Source organism: Zalophus californianus, chromosome 3 (assembly GCF_009762305.2).
Source record: "Zalophus californianus isolate mZalCal1 chromosome 3, mZalCal1.pri.v2, whole genome shotgun sequence".
Lineage (NCBI taxonomy): Eukaryota > Metazoa > Chordata > Mammalia > Carnivora > Otariidae > Zalophus > Zalophus californianus.
In genome coordinates, this window is record NC_045597.1 from 94764212 (window position 1) to 94783572 (window position 19361).

The window sequence follows — 19361 nt, forward strand, 5'->3', positions numbered from 1 at the left end:
GGAGCCCTACTGAAGCAAAATAATGATTTTGAAATATCACCCAGTGTATTTATTTTCCTGCTGGCTATTTTTTTTTTCTTTTCCTTTTTTCTTCCTCTGTGCCTGGGTTGTGAAGGTGGGTTGTGAAGGAGGTCCAGGCTTGGGAGAGGTGCTCGTACTGCCTCTGGGTAGGGAAGGCTGATGCAGCCTAGAGCACAGAAGTCATTTTTCAGCTTTGATGACTGGCCCTTAATAAAGTTCAGAGGGAAGCCATGATTTTGAAGGTTCACCGTCTCCTGAAATAGAAAAGGGACTTCTCAGAACTCCCAGAGCTGGATTTTCCTATTTCCGGGACCAAAGTTTGGGGGATAGGCCACAGAGTAAAAGACGATAAAATGACATATAAGGAATGACTGCAAGGTGCCACCTGCCTAGTGCAGGAAGCAGTCAGCAAGGAGGGGCTGGAGAGGAGAGGGGAGAAGCTGGGTAGGGCGAGTATTCAGAAGGGCAAGTTTGGCTCCCCTTCCAGGGAGCATGAAGATTGGGGAATCAGACCATCTTGGGGCTCTTGATCTGCTCTTCCAGGATAGTCCTACAGAGATGATAAGCCTTTAGCATAATGTCATGTCCCTGCTGGCTTGAGAACAACCAGGAGCCCTACGTGAAAGAGTAGGTAAACCTGAGGCCAGTCCTCAGACCCCACAGATCTCAGTGTGATGTGTAGAAAGCACCCAGGAGTCCCCAAGGAGCTATGGAAGCTTAAGACAAAAAGCCAGAGGGTGGAATCTTGATTCTGAAGACATTGTCAATCTCTGAGCACAGTGCCAGCAATTTGTGGGGCCAGCCAATCTCCATGGACCCCAATGGGGGGTGCGCCAGCACCTGACCACACTGCAGGAGATTCTACCAAAAAAAAAAAAAAAAAAAAGTGTAGAACTGTGTAACCTTGTATTTGCAATGCCCACTGACAGAAAGAGGCATAAGAAAGATTCCAGTGGTTATACCTGGGGAAGGGGCTTACAGGATTGAAGGTTCGTCAGGTCTACGCAGACTCAGGGCAGATGTGAACTCCCCAAGACAAGGGTCAGTATTGCCTCCCAGTAGACTAAGGACTCACTAAGCTCGAGGTCATCGTCTCCCCTATCAGACTGGGGCTCTGTGAAGGCAAGAAATATGCCTTCCTCAGCAGGTGCTGGGTCTGGGGGCTTCCTGATTGTGTCTGTCAAGACCGTGGTGATGACCTCACTGAGTCCTACCCCCCTGGCCACTAGCCACCCCCTCCCAGACCTTAGTAAATGTAGTCTGAAGGTGATAGTAAGTCATGGCTGGATGGGGACTGAGTGATGGCTGAAAAGGTGGGTCCACAAGTGAACCTCACAAGCCTTGTAGAAAGGAGAGTCTGGTTTATGCCCTTTGTCCCAGTGTGATTATTAGTAACATCCCCCTGTACTCTTAAAAGTGTCCTGGTTTCGATGATTAATCATATGGTCACTATTTCTAAATAATTTGCATAGAGTTCCCCAAAACTTCTGGAAGGGAGAGTCAAGGTTGTTCTCCCTTTGGTTTCCCCAATACCGCAGCTCTGGTTCAACATGCACTCCCCCATCATCTCAGGTGAGAGGGGTAGGGATGCATCCCACAGGGTCCCTGGCCTCAGGGGGCTTCTAGTCCAGCCAGGGACGAGGCAGGGAGGCAAGCAGAGAAGTAACACCACCAGATGGGGTTCTGTCAAGTGCTCAGCCAATGTTACCAGAGCTCTAGAATCCTGGTCAGTGTCCTCCAGGCTTTTCCCTCAGGTGGAGGTAATTGCAGACAATGATAAAAATAACAATGGCTATCCATTGTGTGGTGCTCTCAAAAGGTAAGCACCTCCCTTCAGGAGTTCCCAGACCAAGGTGGGGAAGTGACTTTGACCCTGCCCCCTGGGAGAGCCTGGTCTGAAGGAAAATGCATAGCTTCACTCTTTCCTAGTTCCCAGATTGATGAGAGAAATTAGCCAAGCACATCACCATAAATTCTGTACAAAACTCTGCAAGATAATTGTCCTCATCCCCATTTTACAGACGGAAAAGCTGAGATTCAGAGAGGTGATGTAACTTGGCAAGGTCGTACAGGGATTGAGTGTCATGGCTAGCATTCAAACTCCAAATCCCATTGTGATGTGGTAGATGATGTGGGAAACAAAGGCAGAAGAAAAATTATTAAATTTCCTTACTACCTACAGCCCACTGCCAAGTCCTTGAAATAGGCAGAGTGACATTCCTCTAGGGACTCAACTGCCTTGATGTTAATACTTTGCTAAGGGCAAAAGGCAATCTTAGCCTGACGCCCTCCCCTCCCAGGATCCTGTAAGTCTACTTTAATGTATAAAAATTCCTTTGGAAACGTCCTTTATCCCTAAACCCCCCAAGATACATGTTGGTAATCATCCCCCAAGCATATGGCCCACCAATATGCATCAGAAGGGTCTCATGACTAAGGTTTTATTAGACGGTAATAAATGACTTTTTCCCAATAATAGCTAGCCCCCTCAGGTCCTGGAAACCTTGCTTCCAAAATTCCTTAGAGACTTATACACTATCCCTAATCCCCTCCCAACTTGAAAGTACGGAATGGGCCACTCCTCATAACCCCGGTGCAACTCTTTCTGCCCACGGGTCCTGTCTCCATGCTTTAATAAAATCACCTTTTTGCGCCAGAGACTTCTCAAGAATTCTTTCTTGGCCATCGGCTTCGAACCCTAACGTCTTCCCTACGTCAGTAGACAATGCATCAGTGACAGAGTTTAGGGGAACCACTGTACCTTTTAAATCTATTTCCATCCAGAAAGACATGGGTTCTTCCACTCCTCGAGAACTGCGGGGGTTCCCATGGCTGGGTACATGGTGGCAGCTTACCTGGCATGTGTCCTGCCCACAGGTGCTGCTATGTCCACGGAGGCACCAAGAACCAGCTCCCACACCTCCTCACCCGGCACTCAGAGCAGAGATGAGACTGTCAGCAGCACCAGGAACAAGGCTCCCTCCCGCTGGTTCTGCTGACCAGGGCTCCTTCCAGAATGATGGTCAGATTTCCTCATCTTAATTTTTAAATCTTGTTAAATTATCTGCGTGTCTCTATGAAGACTCAAATATATATATATATATATATATTTTTTGGAACAAACTGAGAGAGAAAGCCACTGAAAGAGAAATAAACAGTGAGCCAGGTAGTTGGGGGGAAGTGTCCGTCTTGGGTCTGCCTGTTTACACAAGCCCTCTCCTCGCGCCTCTGACCAGCATCCACCATGTAAGAGCTCTAGTTACTAATCAATATCCGACAGTGCTCCGGTCACGCCCAAACACCACCATCCTCAAGCATTTGCTCAGTCTAGAGTGCTAGGCACGGAAAAACTAAACATCATTCCCTGACCCAAGGAACTTGTCATCTTGTTAGACAAGAACCTAGGCTCTGAAAAAGTCGAGGTGCTGTATAAGGTGATGTGTTTTTTGGAGCAGTTGGTGGTGGTGATGCGGTCCGGAGCTGATGGCCGAGAAAGAATTCTTGAGAGATGTCTTCAGTTCAAAAAAGGTGGTTTTATGAAAGCATGACGACAGGACCCGTGGGCACAAAGAGCTGCTCCTCGCTGTCTGGGGATAGTGAGGAGCAACTGGTTATATATATACTTTGCAGTTGGGATAAGTAAAGATAAGGGAAGTTCCAAAATGACTTTCATATGCTAAAGAAGACTCACAGGGTCCAGGGGTCCTGGCAATTGTCAAGCTAAGGTTGGTTTTCCCTCCAGCAAAGCATTAACAGTTAAGACAGTTGGGAGTTTCCTGGGGGAAGGTTGTAATCTGCCTACCTCAAGTATTTGTCAATGGGCTGCAGGTATTTATAAGGACATTTAATTTTATCTACATTTCCTTCTGTTTTTGTTTCCCATCACATAAGGGACAACGAGAGAGCAAATAAAAGCTATTTCCCTTTTGAGAAGAATTTTCTTTACTCCAGAACGTAGCTGGCAATGATACCACTGGGGGTTCAAGGATTCTGCTTTGGCTGCCTGGAGACCACCCACACAGATTGCCCTTCGACACTGATCTAATGACTCAAGTGAATCAAAATTCCTCTCCTTGAATCTACAGACCAGGCTTGGAGGCTTCTACAAACCCTCAGATGTTGAGTATTGAATGCACAGAGGATCCAGCTATCTGGCTGAAATTTCCTTATTCCAGCAGATGTTCTAGAAGCAGAGATAGCGGATGGGGGTATCTTGGAATGCTTCAAAGGCCCTCAGTCTCTATAGAAGCTAGATCCTTTCCAAGTCTGGACACATTAATATCTGCTCTCCTCTTCTTCCTAGGTCTGTGGGGCATTTAGCACTCAGCCCCCTTGATTTCGTTGGAGCCGTCAGACTAGCCATTATTCTGAGTACAAGTTATATATAGTTCAAAGCTGGTGCGAGTGTTTCATGTTCTCTCATACGCCACAACAGTGACTCAGGAAGGCCACATGTGAAAACAGTAGAGCTCTAGGATAGAAAAAGTCTGAACTGCTCAGTCATCACATGGAGGACAGCTGCCCACGAGAATTCTATGAGCAAGAAACAAATTTTGCTTGGGTGAAGCAATTGAGATTTCATTATCAATGTGTTGCTGGAGCATGACCTGGCCTCTCTTGACTCTGAAGCATCCAGGGTACTGATGGGGAGCAGAGGCTGGGAGGAGGGAGAGTCTTGAAATCCTTCAGTCTTTTAGACTTCTGTCTCTGCATTCAGTGCTCTTGTGTACCCTCTTCTTGTCTTTTCCCCACCCCCACCACCTCCCCTCCTAAGTTATCCTAAGATCTACCATAGCATTTCCCCCATCAGTCTGCCACTATAGACAAGGAGACTTACCTGAACACCTTGCTTCCTAATCTACTGTGATTCAGAAAACATCAGGCCCAAAGGAGATCCTGGAGCCTACCCAGTTCAACATTTTCACTGAATAGAAGGAATCCATGGTTTAGGAGGTAATGCAACTTGCCCAAGGTCATACAACACCTAGGTGATAGGACTGATACCAGGCCTCCTGGTTCCTAGGCCTGAACTTTCTCCTCTGTCTCTTCCCATTGACCTGGGTCCCTGTCTCACCCAGGGATGATAGGCATGTTATTCTTCATGTCTTTCATTAAGGAAAAATTATCAAAATCTTGAAATCAAAGAAAAATACACCATATCCTTTAATGCTATACCGGGGCATTGTTTAACAAGCCCACTAAAGGGTTATTAATTTTCTGGGAGAATGTAGTTGTGCTTCATACTATTTGATTAGAGCCTAGACACTGAAATTATATGTACAGCTGTGGAATTCTGTCTGGCAAAAGAAGATGACTTCAGTGGTCATTAACCAGTTTTTATCTAGTCTGATAATCTTTTTCTTCCCCTCTGCCTGCCTGCCTTTCTTCCTTCCTTCCTTTGTTTTTATTTTTTTTTAAGATTTTATTTTTTTATTTGAGAGAGAGAGAAAGAGAGAGAACGAGTGGTGGGGAAGGGCAGAGGGAGAGGGAGACGCAGACTCTCCGATGAGCAGGGAGCCCAAGGCGGGCCTCAAACCCAGGACCTGAGATCATGACCTGAGCCGAAGGCAGATGCTTCACCGACTGAGCCACCCGGGAGCTCCCCCTTTCCTTTGTTTTTAAAAATACCTTTCTTGATGGACCATACTTATCTAAGTTCCACACGTGCTCTTGGAACTAGTTTCTCCATCTTACCAGTTCTCTCATTCATTAATGAATATGTTGAATAAAATCTGTAACACGTAGATATTCTATGTTTGTCAGGAAAAGTCATTTTTATAACTTCATCAGAATTATATGTTGACGCCTGAGAGAAGTGTCCCCTGGTTTTGTCCTTTGGTGGCGTAGTGCCTGACCCAGAACCGGAAGTGTGAGTGTCCACCTCATGAATAACCAAATGAGAGCCTATCCAACACGATCATAGCTCATAGATCTGCACTTTATCAGGATCGTTGAAGACTCAACTCCAAAGAGAAGCTCTGGTGTAGGAATCTCAGGGACTAGGAGGATCTCCAGGGGAAATGCCTGGGCTTTTATGAGCCTTGCCTCAGAAGCACTCCTTTCATCTTCACACAGAAACAAGGTACTTCTGTCCTGACACGCTCATGGCCATACCTCCTAGCTCAGCAGGAGAAGCTGGGATACGCATGTTCCTCGGAGCTCCCTCAGACAGACCCAGCAGTGACGTGTTCATGGCCCCCGAAGTTAGGAGGGAGAGGCAGGCTGCAATTCCATTCACTCATCCTTCCCCTAATATATCCCATCAGCCTAGCTGGTCATCCCTGGCTTTCAGTGAACCCCCCCCAGGCAGCCAGGAGCCAGAACAATCTACCCTGTCCCTCACCCACCTGCTCTATTTATGGCTTTTGTAGCAAGAACCCTGTCCTTCTGAAAGACAAGGCTTAGAATGGTGCCGTGGCCCAGAAACTTCCATGGGGGTTTCTGGGTTAGTTTTCCCTTCCACCTACAGGCACTTCCAGGTCCTCAAACACTTCAGGCCAGTTAGCTTTCCACTCTCCAATAAGCAGACCCTGATACCCAGAGGACTGCGGCTGCACAGAGTTTCTTCATAAAGAGCAGTGTCCTTCCGTTGTCCAGGAGCTTCACTTGAGCTGAAGGAAACAATTCGTTTTGCCTGTCATGATTTATCCTTCCCGGCAGCAGCCCAGTGTTTATCATTCAACACAAGGCTTGGGTAGGACTGAGTGGATCGGAACTAAAGCAGCTGATTTATATTCAGAGAGGAGTTTAAATTAACTGTGCAGAAGTCAAATCTCGCCTTGCCCGTGTTTGCTTTTTCTGAGCAGTGCCGAGGACTTACGCTTTGGTCCATCCAAATTCCTAATGGGCCAAGTGCCCCAGTTAGAGATGATTCTGTGAACATCCATAGCTTCTGAGAGCTGAACCAAGGATGATTCAGGAGAAGGCTTGGTGTCCTTCAGCTGGTGGCGGGCAGATGACCCCGAGGGAAGCATGGCTGCTGTAGGCTTGGCAAAGCTCTGACTGGGTTGAGTGACTGTCACCGTCGTCCATGGCCCTCCCCCGGCGGGGGCCTCAGAACACAGAAGACCTTCAAAGCGACTTTGAAGGTGGTGCTTTTTGATGGGTTGGATGCTGGGCCGGGGGAGTGGGTCATGCTCTAGATGAAACAGGACTGGCTTGTTTGGATCAGTGTATTGATAATGTTGAGGCTAGGCGAGATGAGTACCAGCAGGGGGCGGAGGGGGGGCTATTATACCATTCTCTCTACTTTGAATATGCTTGAAATTTCCATAGTTAAAAGTTGTTTTTGTTTTAACGGAAGGGAATTTTGTGGGCCAAAGACCTGAGAGAGAAGCAGAAGAGGTGAGACCTTGAAAGTTCATACTTAGAGAAGCCCCTGAAATCCAGAAAGACCCCACTATTTCCTGATGCTCTGCCCTGTGGGTTAATAACCTGCCGGAGGAACCAGGTGTCTGGAACCAGATTCAGCTGCTGCTGTCATGGAGCAAACTGCTTGAATGGGAAGGTTCTGGGTGGCTGACACTTTTGCTTGCCTCCCTAACTGTCATTCCCCCTTTGCCCTCACTGGCAGAAGGTCACTGTGTTCAGCACCATGCTTGCGGGAGGTGGGCTCAGACCCTGGGAATGAATCATATCAGTGATTGGTTTAGGGGTGGCCATGAGACCTAGTTCTGACCAGCGAGGTGAAAGGAAAAGTCGTTGGGGTGGGGCTGAACACAGGGAAATATTTTCCTTTCTGATGAACAAGAGAGTTACGTTAGAAGAAATCTTTCTTTCCTTGGTATTTTTGCATGCTGGCATGGCCTTTCAAGGATCTCTGGCCTCCTTTCTCGTTCTGACCTCACCGCCTATGAGGTTCCTCCTCCATCACACCTCTCCAGCCACACTGGCCTCCTTGCTCTCCTAGAACGTGCCGAGCAAGCTCCTGCCTCAGGGCCTTTGCACTTGCTGTTCCCTCTACCTAGAATACTCTTCCTCTAGATCCTCACTGGCTCCTTCTTTCACCTTCTTTAAGTCTCTTCTCAAATATCAGCTTCTCACCATTTAAAAAGATATCCTTATCTTTTGCTTCTTTTCCCTTTATCTTTATTCTCTCTTTTTTTATTTTTCTCCATAGCACATACTATGTTGCTTTGTAATTTCCCTATTTATTTTATTCTTCATTTCTCCTTTACCCATGAGAATGGAAGCTCCTTGAGAACAGGGATTTCTGTCAGTTGTATTCATTGTTGTGTCCTCAATACTGAGAAATGTGCCCCACACATAGCACTTAATAAATATTTGTTGAATGAATGAATGAATGGACACTGTACTTTAAGCTCCAACAGCCATTTTGTGACCATGAGGACAAATCAAGAACATCCCAGAGAAACAGACCTACAGCCCCATCATCATCAAGCTGCTGATTTAACAACTCTACCTGAGGAATGGTTGTTATTGAAGTAATGATATTCTAATAGTTGGGGTGTCTGGGTGGCTTAGTTGGTTAAGCGACTGCCTTCAGCTCAGGGCATGATCCCAGCGTCCTGGGATCAAATCCCGCATCAAGCTTCTTGCTCAGCGGAGAGTCTGCTTCTCCCTCTCCCTCTGCCTCTCTCCTCTGCTTGTGCTCTCCTGCTCTCTCTCTGTCAAATAAATAAAATAAAATAAAATAAAATGATATCCTAATAGTTTAAGCCACTGTTGGCCAGGGAATTTTTTACTTGTTGCTGAAATCATCCTGGAGGATATACCCTTCAAACATGCTGGGGTGAGAGCAAAGAAAATTTTATCATGCCATCCTAAGAGGATTTAGGCACAGGCTCTCTCGGGGAGGAATAGGGTATCTGGGCTCTGGTGTGTCTGGAGCATCTTCAGTTGAGGAGGTGAGCAGCCTGACCTCCAATGGCACCAAGGCAATGGACATTCCAATATTCACTTTCATTACAGATACCAGGTCCAGAGACTTCGAAGGGATTTCCAGCCTTGGTGTTCAAGAAATAACCTGTCTGTCAGCATGCCCATTTTGCAAATGAAGTAACAGAGATCAGTTGGCACTGGGCTGGGTCCCCTCTAGCCACACAGCTCCTGCAGCAGGACTGGACAAGCAGCAAGGACTCTTGCCTTCTCTCCTGATCTGCTTTCTTCCTATTTTCATGAGTTCCAGAATCCGCTGTATATCTGGGAGGCTGAGGATTCTCATACCACCTCCCTCTTACAATAAGGGGAGGTGGGATGTTGCTAATTATCTGGTCATCTGAACTTGCATAGACAGGTAAAAACAAGTCACTGGCTAGGACTCTGGGACAACCGCCAACAATGTTAGGAAGGCAGGGTTCAATCTGTTCTTCACGAGGTAACCAGAGGGCTCTTTCACGGTGTAGATCACAATATATCACTCTCCTGCTCAAGACCCTTCCATGGACTTTCATTGCTCTGAAATAAGAATCCAAACTTCTTAGCAAGGCCTATGAATCCTTGCTGGATCTGGCCGCCTACCCCTCAGACTCGCTTCCCACCAACTCCTCATTTCTATCTCACCAAGCTCCAGGCACAAGCTTCTCTTTGTTCCTGCCCCAGGACCTTTGCAACCACTGTTCTCTCTCCCTGGGATGCTCTCCCAGCTCTTTGCATGACTGAGTTGTTCTTGACCTTGAGGTCCCAATCTCTGTATTTCTTTAGAGAAATATTCTCACTTCTCTCCTTACCTGAAGTGGGAGTATCCTCCACATATCCACCTGGTATTTCATTAAGAGCTCTTACCATAGCCTGCAATCGTCTTGGTTGCTTATTTACTTTTTTTTTTTTAAAGATTTTATTTATTTATTTGACAGAGAGAGAGACAGCGAGAGAGGGAACACAAGCAGGGTGAGTGGGAAAGGGAGAAGCAGGCTCCCCGCCGAGCAGGGAGCCCGATGCAGGGCTCAATCCCATGACCCTGAGATCATGACCTGAGCCGAAGGCAGTCGCTTAATCAACTGAGCCACCCAGGCGCCCCGCCTATTTACTTATTTATAGGATGTCTTCCCAACTAGACTCTCCTTCCTTCTTAGCTGCATCCTCAGGGCCTTGTTCAGTGCCCAGCATGGAATAATGCTCAGTAGCTGTGCTGAGTAAATAAATAAAAAGACGAATGAATGCTTCTATTCATCTCCTCCCCTGCATCAGACCGCCAATCCTCCACAGGACCCTGGCCCAGAGACCCTGTGATGGCCCTGGACAAACCACAAGTGTCATAGCCACGGGATTGTGAAGCTCCAACTCAGTCCAAAGGGGACGGCACAAGCCAGCCCACCCTCCAGGGTGTGTCCCCACTTCTGGCCATCACCCCAATTCTGCCCTGAGCAATCTTCAACCTTCTGACCACAGGTGAGCTCTGTCTCCCCAGGTTTTCCTCACTGCTGGTTGGAGGAAGTAAGGCGTGGCCACCTTGCAGCCAACAGGGCAGTCCAGCAATGACTGAGGGGCAGCCACTGAGATGCTGGGGCAGCCCCAAGCAGCGGTCCCCCGAGGAGTCTGCCTGGGTCTTCCTGTGCTGGTTTGTTTCATGGGAACATAGTTAGGAGAGTGTCCCCTAAATCAAGTAATTTGGGGAATTCCAACGGGGAAGGAAGTGGAAACCCTCACCTTGTATAAAGGGTAGAGTTTGCAGTATTAGAAAGATAACTGGTGAGGTGACATGCACCCTTGCTCCTCATGCCCAACCGCAGCAAGGAAATGGCTCACACATGCACACACGCACGCACACACGCACACACACACACACATGCAATATACACACATATGCACACATGCACACGCATACACACAATACACACACATACACAGTTACTCCCACAAAAAGACGTCTCTCCCTCTCTTTAGAAGTCTTTAATGTTTCAGGGAAAGTACTTCTCAGATCAGAAACTCCCTGGCCCGTATGCTGATGATTAAGGAGATCAGAATGACCACACCAGGTCGGCCTCTTGGCTGACACAGGCCCCAATTCTGTCTCTGCTGCAGATCTCCGAGAAATGGTTAATGCAATGATAGGGATGTTTTTCCTGATATCAGATTCCGAGTGTTCCTGATGTCCCCAAACATCCAGTTTCCCTTAATATGTTCCAATCCAGGTCTGTCATCCTTGTCTTAAATCTAGTTATAATTTCAGCTGTCAGTTTATTTCCCAAAGTGAGAGTAGTAAACAAGACTTTAATGAATCCATCAGAAGTGCTGCTGTGCAAACAGGAGCTGGGGAAGGATGGATATTGCACCGAGAAGCAGAAGTCATGGGTCTTGGGCCTTTGCACCACTCACTGGCTGAGAACCTGGGAGGTCACGACCTCAGGGGCTCAATGTCAGCATCTGCACATGTGAGCAATATTAATACCACCCTGCCTGGAGAGAGACCTCAGGTTCTCTGTGGTGCTGACTTGTCTCCATAGCACTGCTTCTGATGGGGAGGAGCAGACCAAAGACACAGCTCCTCTCCTCTGGGAATTTGCTGGTGGGTTGGAGGAAGTTCTGAATCTCTCTGTGCTTATCCACCAAGTGTCAGGGTTGAGCACCATCAGTCTTTTCCCCTAACTCTTGGAGAGGAAGACTGGTAGGAGACACGGTTTCCAGGATCACCTTTCTAGCAAACAGTACTAGGTGGCCTCACACTTCAGGGGAGGATGGGCCCTGCATCTGGCCCCAGGGATGGAGTTTGAATAGTCTAACAAATCAGTGTTGATTCCTGTCCCCTTGACGGTTTAGTGGACATGTGTCACAGTTCCAGCTAAGGTGGCTTGCAGGAAACTTCACAGGGGTAAGGAAAGGAACTTCGAGAGAGGTTATGTTCTTTCTCGAGGAGAGAGATTCTCTCTTCTGACCTCTGGAGAGGATGTGATGGCTGGCGCTGCTGACGCTGCTTTGCCCTACTGAGGAGAGGAATGAATGTGCTGAGGATGGCCGGTCGAAAAAACATGTGTGTCTCTGCCCTAATGTTCTCTTCTTATAAGGACACTTTGGATCTAGAACTCCACCCCCCCAACACGCAAAGGCCTCATTTTAACTTAAGTATCTCTTTATTTTTTTTTTTTAAGATTTATTTATTTATTTGACAGAGAGAGTGCTAGCAGAGGGAAGGGGCAGAGGGAGAAGCAGACTCCCTGCTGAACAGGGAGCCCGACTCAGGGCTCGATCCCAGGACCCTGGGATCCTGACCTGAGGCGAAGGCAGATGCTCAACCCACTGAGCCACCCAGGGGCCCCTAACTTAGTTACCTCTTTAAAGACACTGTCTTCTAATAGGGTCACACTCTGAAATGCTGAGTGCTAGGGCTTCCACGTACGAATTTTGAGACCAGCCTTTCCCTTCCAGTGAGAAGCAGTCCACAGGAGAAACACATACTAATTTCCACTGCAAGTGAGAAAAGAGAGAGAAGATAGAGGAGAAGGAAGAAGAGACTAAGAAGGAGAAAGAAGAGAAGGAGGAAGGGACAAGGGAAAATGAAGAACAGAGGTATGCAGGTTGCAAAGGAGTCCGCAGAGAGATTCAGCGTGCGGGCACCACCCAGCTCTGAGGGTTTGCCCACCTGGACATCTGGGTCAAGTCTGCAAACGACAACAGACCCGAGGAGCAAGGGAAGCCAGCTCAAGCCCCTTCCAGCCAGTGAATGTTGCCAGCTTGCTGTGTGCAGAGGGATTGGTGGTCTAAATGAAACCCAGCACTGCGGAGTTTACTTACAGATATAGCCGTAGAAGATATTCATAATTGATTGTGTAGGTTTAAATGCTTGTGAAAGTTTATTTATCATCTTAACCGGAATCTCTGCATGAAGTTCATCTTAAACAGAATCCTGATTTGGGGAACTCGGTAAGATACGAGTCATAATTAATACATTGAGATCTGGGCGAATTCTATTCTTCGTCTGAGCTCCTACAAATCCTACCTACTGATCAAAGAACGGGAGGTACAGAGAAAGAACCACACAAGTATAAACTGTTATTGTGATGTGCTCCAGGTGAATAATAAATGGCTGCCTGCCTTTGTTTTTCAGTCCTCCCTGTTATGGACTCAGTTCCAAGACCCAGAAGAGATGACAGTGAGCAACCAAAGGAACACATTCAGGACAAGGCAGCTAGAGTGTCCATCATTTCCACTGTGCTCACCCATTGCTGAGTGACAGACAGATCACAGCCTTGGGCAAAAGCAACATAGATTAAAAAAAAAAAATATCTTGAGGATGCCTGGGTGGTTCAGTCGTTAAGCGACTGCCTTCAGCTCAGGTCATGATCTCAGGGTCCTGGGATCAAGTCCTGTATCGGGCTCCCTGCTCAGCAGGGGAGTCTGCTTCTCCCTCTCCTCTGCCCCTCCTCCCTGCTTGCACTGTGCGTGCACGCTCGCTCGTTCTCAAATAAATAAATGAATAAAATCTTTTAAAAAATTATCTTGAAAGCACTTGATTTTCCATCTTTCCCCTCAAAAGAACTCAAGTGGACACCTAGGGGCAAGGGGGATTTTGTTGGACCTTCTTGCAGTTATTTTATAGCTTAGTTTGGGGCTAGGGGCATCTTAATCACCATTAAGGCTTCCAGAAGGGCTCTCCTCTTAAACGAGACAGGTAAATCCATACAGATCCCATGAACTGAAAAACCAGGGGGATGATTCAGTCAAATCAGGCCTCAAACGTTCAATTCTGCAGAACTTCCAAAGGAACAGGTATTTTCGGCACGGTCCCTCTGCGCCTCCAAGGGCAGCCTCAGGCTGGTGCTGACTCACGAAGCGCTTTGTCTGACTGCAGGCACAAAGTGAGGATGAAGCGATTTTTATTGTTATTGTCATCATTAATCCTTTAATTAAGGTCTCTTTTATTCATATCAATATCCTGCCCCTTGCTCCCCTCCGTCTCCTGAATCTCGTTCGTTGGGCTGGTTCCTCCAAGCTCTCTTAGCTCAAATTTTAATTAAAGTGAGCCACAAGCCTTGAATCTCTAATGAGCCCCTCTTCCAGATTCCATTAGAAATCAGAGTTGCCACACTCTCCGTGGTGTCATTTATTAGGACGGTATTATTTCTCAAATACAGACTGCCCCTGTTGTATAACTTTTTGCTTTAAGCTGACATTCAGACATGAAATTGTCCCTTTCTCACATTCTTGCATCAGCGTAAGTGGCAATGTCACTGAGGATATCAAAGTGAAACCAGCAAAAGATGTATGAGTGGGGCCAAGCTCATCCTCAGAGAGGAATCATCTTTTATCCTGTGTCATAGGAGACTGGGGGCGGGCAGGGGGTTCCCTAATGGGGGGCTTTTCAAATGATTGAGACCTCTCCTTCTGGATATCAAGACTTCCTTTGTTTTACTCAGTTAATATAAGCTATCTCTTCTTAAACCGAGACCAATGCTTTCTTGATGCTTCAGACCCATCATTATGATGCATGGTCAGCCAAGGTTTGGTACTCGGCATCCTGCAGTCACATGCTAGGTTGCAGTCCTGCTCTGGAAAGTGGAGGTTTCTCCAAATTGGACTTCTAGAAACGTCAGCAGGAGGGGGGTGCCGGGGTGCCTGGGTGTCTCAGTCATTAAGCGTCTGCCTTCAGCTCAGGTCATGATCCTGGGGTCCTGGAATCGAGCCCTGACTCGGGCGCCCTGCTCCGCGGGAAGCCTGCTTCTCCCTCTCCCACTCCCCCTGCTTGTGTTCCCTCTCTCGCTGTGTCTCTCTTTGTCAAATAAATAAATAAAATATTTTTAAAAAATAGGAGTGGGGTGCTAGCAAGGAGAAAGCAGGTTTGCGCTTTATCCTGTTGTTGAACGTGAGCGCTGGAGAGAACCTCAACCATCAAAGACCCCAATGTCATAATTTTACAGATTAGGGGAGGCAGGCAGATGTTTGCTCAAGATCACAATGGAGCTTTGGCCAACAGGGATGCTGTGCTTTTCCAGATCCAGAGTAGGGAGGCTGTCACACATGTGTCTTCTGTCATACACAGTGGTGGTCAGTTCTTTTTCTGAACAGGTGGAAAGAAGTGGATCATCACCGAGGCTGTCAGCACAGAGGCAAGTGAATAGACTATATGACCTCGACCAGATGATCCTGGAGGAGAATCACATTCTTCTTGGCTCTCTCATCTAAATACATGTGTCCTTGTTTCCAGTTCCTCTTCACACACTCACCCTTATGATTATTTGTTAATGTCTTATATATTTGTAATTCATGTAGTCCTTTAATCCAAGTTCATTTTAATTTTCCTTAGCTTTTATAACACAAATCATCCAGCATGTGTAAATGTGAAAGAATACTGTAAGGGATCCCCACGTAACATCCCACACCCGGTCCACCTTCCATCTATTTCCCCGTCCACTTTCCAGCCCAGGATAGACGTGGACAGACCACTCCATCCGAAAACAGTTCAGTGTGCATCTCTAAAATCCTGCTGTTTCTGGTCTCTTGTCTTCTAACAATGATTTCTTTTTTTAAAAGATAAATACAGTCATTCTTTCTTCTGCTTTATTTCCCCCCCTTTTTCAGGTTTTTTAGTTTGTCTTCAATTTATTTTCATGTTTTCATTTCCATCAATAGAGATATGTAATAGCATAAATTTCCTTGTGATAACCGCTTTGCCTGATTTTAGAGAAAACTCTAATATCTATTCTGCAGACTCTTGTAGAGACTTTGATATGTGACATTTTCATTATTTTTAAGACATTCTATAACTTTGTTTTGTATTTCTCTTTTTCGTCAAAAATTATTTAAGGGCACTTTGTTTTTCTTTTTAAATTTCCAGGCATAAAAATCTTTGATTCATTATAAATTTCTAGTTTTACTGCATTATGATCCAAGAATGTTGTTTTTATAAGATATTTGTTTCTTCAGATATGTGGAGGTCTCCCTTGAGGTCCAAGACATGGTCAATTACTGTGAAAGTTACATGTGTATTCCCTCTTGTCAGGCCTCAGAGTTTGATATATTTCTTTAAATTTATCTTATTAATTATGTTGTATAATCCTTTCCAATTTTTGTCCATTTGATCTTTCTTATACTGAGAGTGATATATTAAAATCCCCTGGTAATATGTCTACTAGTCCTCTTATCTCTGGTTGCTTGTGCTTTATAGACAATGTTGATGTATAACTGGGCATATAGATAGATATTAATGCCGTTCATCTGCATGGTGAATTGCAGACTTTAACACAGTAAATAGTCCTGGATTTCTTTTGATGCATTGTGGTATGATTTCTACTAAGGATCAAATTGCAATTCTTAATTTCTTTGATTTGCAATTCTCGATATAATAGTCGCCTGTTCTATTTTAAAGTGTCCCAACTTTTGCTTTTAACCTTTCTGAACCTCTCTGTTTTAAGTGCATCTCTCTAAGAAAGCATGGCATTGGATGCTGCTTTATTAGACAATCCGAAGTCTTATGACCCATATATCTGGCCTCATCTCTGTTTCATTGAGTGTTTGTGAGTTTCTTAAGAATGGTTTACTATGTGTTCTATTTTATTTGCTCTCTTTTGTTAGTATATCTTTTTGTTTTTAGGATGGTTGGCATTTTTGTTCTACAGGTTACTATATTTGACTAATATCTTCATATAATAGTGCTAGTCCCCCCTCCTTTTTTTTCTATCACTTCTTATATGTTGGTTACCCCTTATAAACAATATTGAAATTGTCTAGTTCAGTGTTTTCTTTTCTCTGTCCTCCAGCACTGATCTAGGGGATGGAAATATTTTTGTACTCTCACTTTAACTCCAAGACAATTAGCAAGTTTATTCTATTTTTCACATATTCTTCCCATCCCCTTTTAATAGTTGTGTTCATATTGTCAGAGCTGATAGTCATTACACACCGCACTGTGTCCTGCATTAGCATCATTTCCTTCAGATTCAGAGTATACATATATTTTAATATACATTTATATTAATACCACACATCCTTGCATTGATGTCTCTGCAGGCAACTATTTTAGTTGTTTAACGTTGCTTTCTAATACATTCCTGAAAAATAGACCACGAGAACAATATCATCCCTGTTGCTACATGGTGAAAACAATGGGTTTTAGTCTCTTACGCAAAGCTCAGTTTGGCTGAATATAGAAACCTACAGTGTTGATGTCAAAAGTCCAATGACAATCTGATTTTGTTTCCTTATGAAAGGCACAGTTTTGTTTGTTTGTTTGTTTGTTTGTTTGTTTTCTGGATTCCCAATGGATTATTTTTCCTTTAAAATCCAGTAGTTTTTCTAGACTAGGTCTCAGTGTTGCCATTTTGGGTCAATTTTCCTAGGTTTTGTGCTGTGGCCTTTCAATATATGGTTTCAAATCGTTTTGTTTTCTTATCTTGAAGAATGTTTGTTGATTCGTAGATCATAGTATTTGTTCTGTCCTGTGGCTTTTGTCTTCTCTATGAGCTCCTTTTACACATAGCTTGGATTTCGTTTCCATTACCTTCTGTATCTTTAATTTTTTTCCTTGAATGCTCTAAACAATTTTTTTCTTATTTTCTTCTTCATATTTAAAATTTTCTACTTTCTATCTTCTTTTTGCCCTAAGGTGCTATCCACTGTCATTTGCCACTCTGGTGCTCACTTTAATTCATTTATAATTTATTCCTGTATTTTGATTTCTTTTCCGAATGCTAACTTCTCTTTCCAAAATCTTCTTTGTCTCTTAATGACCTCATTTCTGAGCTTTTCTACTTTGTTTTGTTTTTGTTTTGTTTTTTAAGATTTTATTTATTTATTTTACGGAGAGAGAGACACAGCGAGAGCGGGAACACAAGCAGGGGGAGTGGGAGAGGGAGAAGCAGGCTTCCCGCCGAGCAGGGAGCCCGATGCGGGGCTCGATCCCAGGACCCTGGGACCAGGACCCGAGCCGAAGGCAGGAGCTTAACGACTGAGCCCCCCAGGCACCCCTTTTCTACCACTTTAAATATTAGAGTATAGTTTGCATGGTTTGTGGGTATGTCTTGTAGACAGCTTTCATCATTTCTGAGGGGACATTATTTTGTTCCTTTTTTTTTTTCCCTTATAATTACTTTGTAAGTTTTTTTTTTTTTTTGGCTTCCTTCTTGTGTTATTTTTGTGAAAGAGTAAGAAATGTCCTTTCTATTTTGCAGTATCTGCCCCTTCTACTTCCTTCCCCTTGGACCTTTGGTTCCTTCGCTTCTAGTGCCCTTTTCTTGCTCAATTTGAATTCCTCCCTCAGCAGCTTCTCCTCAGGGGACGGCTTTTTCTTGGAAGCCATACCTTACTCGTTTCTGATGAGTTCCCTGCGCCCACGCTACTCCAATACATTCAGACCTTACTGCGGTCTCTGTGGGTGCACTCACAAATTGGATTCTGCAGAACCCCCTTCCAGGCTCAGCTGCTATTCTCCGATTGGCCCACTGTGTTTTCCTGGGAGTGCCTTAGTGATTCTGGAGTTCTGTCCCCGGGGCCATCAGAGGCCCTTTGTCTTCATTCTGAATAGATGTTGATCAAAGCGGTCTTGTAGCTGTCGCCAACTTGTCGCCACCTACTTATACTTTGGGGTTTGTGAGCATATCTTTTCAACTCAGGTTTTTTGTTTGTTTGGTTTTTTTCCAACGAAGATTTTTTAATTTAAATTCTATTAATTAGCATGTAATGTAGTATTAGTTTCAGAGGTAGAGGTCATCAGTCTTATATAATACCCATTACATCCCATGCCCTCCTTAATGTCCATCACCCAGTTACCCCATCCCCGCACCCCCCTCCTCTACAGCAACCCCCATAAGGTATATCTTTTCACTCAGTTTTGTTATAGACATGGTCAATGCATTTTAAATTTTGCTACCCTGGCTGTCATATATATATTAATAAGGAACTTCCAGAAATTTTAAAACTATGCTGTGACAACATCTTGCCAGAAGCCATCCCAAGTCATTTTGAACAGATTTGACTGCTGGTTCTTGGTCACAAATTCCTTGAAGACAGGGAGAATGATCATCTGTGTCCAAGAGCAGGACAAAGAGTGCTGTATATGGATGGGTTTACATTCTTGTTAACAGCTTATAAAGGTGACATCTAGAACATCTAGTCTTTCTCCCAAATGTAGAAACTACAGAATAGTGTATAGGAAGAAAATTAATATCACTAGTCACACTCCCACCATAGAAATACCCACTGTAGACAACCTGGCATTTTCTCTTCCAGGCTTTTCTCCAAGTAATTTAAAAAAAAAAAAAGCATTTTAATTGAGATCATAATGTACACTGACAAGTTTTGGCCACAACAACCAGAGATTCACTTAATTTGCCTTAGGGAGAGGGGATTGTTGTCAAGTTATTTCAAACTGAACAGAGAAATTTCATAGAGTGCTACCAGCAACTTTGGCTGCTTGAGGGACTGGTGGTTCCCGTGGTTTCTCTCCTGAG